The sequence below is a fragment of the Triturus cristatus genome, chromosome 3_1 (genome assembly GCF_964204655.1).
Source record: "Triturus cristatus chromosome 3_1, aTriCri1.1, whole genome shotgun sequence".
In the NCBI taxonomy this organism is placed as follows: domain Eukaryota; kingdom Metazoa; phylum Chordata; class Amphibia; order Caudata; family Salamandridae; genus Triturus; species Triturus cristatus.
The window spans coordinates 926,864,518-926,869,297 of NC_140583.1; the positions used below are offsets into that span (position 1 = coordinate 926,864,518).

The following is a 4,780-nucleotide window of genomic DNA, read 5'->3' on the forward strand; positions in this document are numbered from 1 at the left end:
TGGATATATATGGACCCCCGTTTTTGAAGTGAGATGTCGGTATCAAGCATTGCGACATTAGCAGGGGCGTGCTTTCAATTTAAGCATGAATATTTCCCTTTTTCTCTTCTTTTGATAGTCTTCTCCTACTCTCAGTCTCCGTTATTATATTTTATTTTTGATTACAAATTCTTATTGAAATCTTGTACGCTCCTCGTGACTAATATAGTATAACCGCTGAAGATGAGGCGCTTCCTCTTCCTTGTGGGCATTTAAAAATGGCGGCTAGATTACGACCGCGTTATGATTGACTAAGTGGAAACTCTTACATTACTTTTTACTCATTGGTCAGTTGTGCAATTGGGGGTGGGGTTCCGTATACTTAAAAGCAATGGTGGACTTGGTTGATCTATCGAACATCATATCGAGGAAACGCGGAGATTTTGAATCGGATTTTGGTAAGGAGATACCGATTGGGTATGGACATTGGATGGTGGATATTTGTGGGATTTGTCTTTCCCATATTGATGTTACATGGGATGTGCTTGGACCCTGTGACTGGGTTCCATGTGTTGAACCTTTTACGATTGTGATTACATCATTGCCTGCTACCACTTTGCATTTTACTCGACTGTCAATATCAAGTCCTTTTAACCTGTTTCTACGTTTGACTTTGAAACGGGTTAACATGCTGTTGCGTGAATGGGTTATGACCTAAATGTTTCTTTTGCCCACTTAACAATGGTGGCTAGCTTGCGACCGCGTTCTGATTGACTGAAGTGATTTCTCTATACAACTTCACACCCATTGGTTGGTTGTGTAATTGGGGGTGGGGTTCAGTTTATTTAAAAACAATGGCGGATCCGGTTGACTTACTGAAGATCACGCCGAGGAAATACGGAGACTCGGAATTGGATTTGGTAATGAGATGTTGATTTATTTTAGACATTGGATGCTGTGTATTTACAAAACCTGTTTTCCTATATTGATGTTACGTTTGTTTTGCTTGGATCCTGTGTTTGGGTCACATGTGCCGAATTATCTATGATTGCGAGTATATTCTTGCTTGGTATCACTTGGTTCTTTTACTGGACTTTTAATATCGAGTCACTTTAATTCGTGTGTCTGTTTGGTTCTGAACCGGGTCAATATGCTATTGTCTGAATGGGCCGGGATTCCAAAGTCAAATTTACCCCCTTAAATGTAGCAATCTTTACTGCCAATCATGATTTTGTGACGAATTACTTATAATATATAACATTTATTCTTAATATAAGCGGGCATTTTCTGAAGCAGATTGATTACCGAAACTGGAACATTGTGCGATGGGGGTTGTGGTCATTTGGGCAGAACTGAGGTGATCAAGTGCTAATATGTGTCTGCAGATTTGGGTCCCTCTAAATGATGACAATTTTGGGAATATGGTACATGATGCCCCAATGCAGGATTCACTGGATTGATATATGCAGGTGGTACTTGACCCGTTAGATATGTTGGAAAATGCTCCCTAAGAATGATAGACTAATTACAGACATTATGCTCTCCCACAGGAGTAACAGGTACAAGTGTAATACACTGTGTCCTTTGAATATTTGGAGACTTACGGAAACAGGAAACTTTTATCTTAGGTATGTAATGTTTTAAGTTATTTTGTGGAAATATAATGGTTATTTAAATTCGCTGTACATTAAATATAGCAACACGATGTATTTCTTTGCCAAATTCCCTGTGATTACGTCTAATGGGATGCTGAGATTAGCCTACTGTTGACTATGCAACTACTTCTTGGGACTGACTTATTATCATTTGGCTGTGGTCTTTCCAGTGGGAGATATGTTTTATTTAAATCAATTTTTTACAAATCTGTATATAATATAAATAGGGGTATATGAGATATGCCTCTTTTTAAACAAGTAAATGTTGAGGGAGTACTACTTAGGCTATATATATATTGAGTACAATGATAGGTGACTAGATTACATCTTTCTTATTATTCTGTTTTGCACCCCCCCCCCCGTCCTCTCCTTTTCTTTCTTTCTCCCCTTCTTTTCTGATGTCTATGATGTAGTGGTGAAATGTTTGGCGATTCATTTTCTGGTTTCTTGTCGGCCTTTATTGGCCCCTAGCTGAAGATAATGTTTTTAAACATGTGTCTATCTATGTTGTTAGTCCTGTGTCTTATGATTTGAATGTAATATATATGTGTTTGTTTTGTTATGTTGCAGCCCTGATGAAGTTCCCCTTGGGGGAATGAAGCGCGTTGGCTGGATCTTTGATATCAGTTGATATTTGTATTTTATAAATTTGGAATAAAGAAGACTTTTACCCATAACCATCTGACTGTTGGACTCTCTGATTCATGCACCCCCATCTATTCTCATAATTTTCGAGAAGGTTTTATCGTGCTCGAGAGATATTCTTTGCCAGATTCTAGTTTCTGCGTGTTTGGGAGCGCGATCTTACCAACAATGCCGCTGGAAGGAAGATAGCGCGTCCGAATGACGTGTACGCGTTCGCACAGTCTTGCAGGATCATGTGGGTAGATTCCAAACCTCGTGGCGAACGCGAACGGATAGAAAATCGAGTCGTGAACGCAGAATAACGGGTAAGTCATTCCCGCACATGCGAGAACGCATATTGAGCGCACGAGGAAGAAAAACAACTACGCTACGCTGCAGATTGCGTAGTATTCGGCAACTTCACGCACTATGTGAACCGCAAAGTTACCGAAACTTCGCAAACTCCGCAAGCGGAGCATAGTTCACCGCCCAGGCTTACATAAGGTAGAGATAGATGAGAAGACACTGGACCTGGGAGCAACAATAGTGAAAGAATGCCCAGCTGGAGAGAGATGCTACAAGATGGCCTACAAGTATGAACTTCAGGGCTTTGACTACAACTGATTCCAGTACTAGGATAGGTCTCTCCAGGCCCAGTGGCACTGGCCCGCTTATGCCTCCAAAGAACAGTTGTGGGAATGGACATGCTGGGGATCCTTGAATGGTTCCCATGACCTTCTGTGGACTAACCATTGACTCTGCTACTGACACACATGTGCCATACAAGAAAGACAGGAGTTCATCTGGCCCGCGGAGTGCAGCAGGCAGGGTGTTCTGCTTGCTGGTGATGGGGTAGCTATGGAAGATGCCCTAAGCAGAAGAGAGCCTTAGCCGCACAGTTCAAAGAGAGGTCTGGTGCAGAGAGCCAGAAAAGCAAGCTCCTCATGAAAAGCTCCCTTTGGAGGCCAGGTGGCGTGAGGAAATGCGTCTGGTGGCCACCAGGAACAGAATGAGCTCAAGATCAGTGACACATGCCCTACAGGACTGATGTTACAAGCATTTAAAACTCTGGTTTCCATGGCAACCGATCAGAGAACAAACTAAGTGGGACTCTCTCTTCCTTGCATATGATTCCCCTAGGTTGGGACAGGGCCCGTAGTCAGTGTACAGCATTGGTTAATTATGAATGGGGAGAAATTTGAATGGGGCCCATTGGTCACTGGAGACCGCCACATCACAAGAGAATTCCATGGACCCATCGCTAGGACAAAAGCAGAGGTCAATGCTAGGCACATTGCCCATACTTTCATGCCTGTGTCTAGGGGAGCTTGTGCCGGCCTCTCTCCCCCTGTCTGTGCTCCTCATGAGCGGTCAAGTCTGCACAGCTCTCACCAGTAATCAGCAGAAGCAGAAAGAAAGATGCTGGGTTCAGTGCACTGAACAGGAGGGGGGAACTAGCTGGGGTAACATGAGAATAAGCCCCCATTCTTCAGCAGCACTCGAGTGCAAAGTGGGCATGATTCAAAGAGGAACTGCAGTGAGAAGCTGCTCTTCAAAAAAGTGGAAAGAGCTGCACAGTAAATATTTATACTGCTGGGCCATGGAGGGCCACATAAGCCACTGTAGGATCTGATTTCCATACCTGTTTGCTTCTGTGCACCCCAAAAGGGGCAGGGGTACCACCAATGTTTTTCAAATGTGTTGCAGGTTAAAAAGCCCCTCCAGGAATGTTTTTCAAAAGACTAGCCATAAGCATCCAAGGGGAATAGATAGATGACTTTGGAAAAAAAGTTTGGAATTTTAAAGTAGTACCAGAGCCTGTATGTTTATATTAGGGCTTAGAAGTGTTTGAGATCCTTGTTGGCTGGGCCTATGATGGCTGTAGTAGTCTAATGAAAGTAAAAGAAAGAATCTGAAAAACATGGTTTTACTTTTAAAGCTTTATTTAAAATGTTGATATTGACAATGCAATGTTTTCCCATATAATGATTGCTTCTAAATATCAATTCTACCTGCATTGAATTCAATGGTAGGTTATCACAATAATGCATTTTGGGCACTGTCCCCATTAACTTTGATGGTGTTACATTAGTGAAAGATAACATGTGGCTGTTTTTGCTAATGTGGCGCTACTCTGTCAAATCCTGTAGCCCTGTCTTATTGATAATGACGCCCATTATATTGTGATATTACATCTAATATAGATGGGGTTAAGGTGATTGAAGGGTACAGAACCCAGTAAGGGTATAACGTGATGTCCATCTACATGATGTACATATTTATAATTTAATTCATAGTAATGTACTTTTCCTATTACAAAGAAAAAGCACTGACTGGACAATGATTTTTGAGTGTTGAGTTACTAGCCCACACCACCTTTCCTAAGTAGGACTTGGACTTCTCTCCTATGCTACCTTGAGAGAGTCAAGATCTACAGATGGATACTTGGTTCCCAGCAAAACATAATTGCAAACTTATATGTGAAGGACTCACATCCTTTGCAACTAATTAATCCAATTTCT

At 41.8% G+C, this 4,780-nt stretch overlaps 1 long non-coding RNA gene across 2 annotated transcripts; it reads left to right on the forward strand.

Moving 5' to 3' along the window:
* Positions 1–335: 335 nt before the first annotated feature.
* Positions 336–4,470, forward strand: LOC146861288 (uncharacterized). 2 transcript variants are annotated; one of them, XR_014978940.1, is made up of 3 exons: positions 336–437; positions 1,530–1,607; positions 2,205–4,470. It is a non-coding gene; the product is annotated as an uncharacterized LOC146861288 (long non-coding RNA). The 2 variants fall into 2 exon arrangements; XR_014978941.1 differs by lacking the exon at positions 336–437 and adding an exon at positions 814–899.
* The last annotated feature ends 310 nt before the right edge of the window (positions 4,471–4,780 follow it).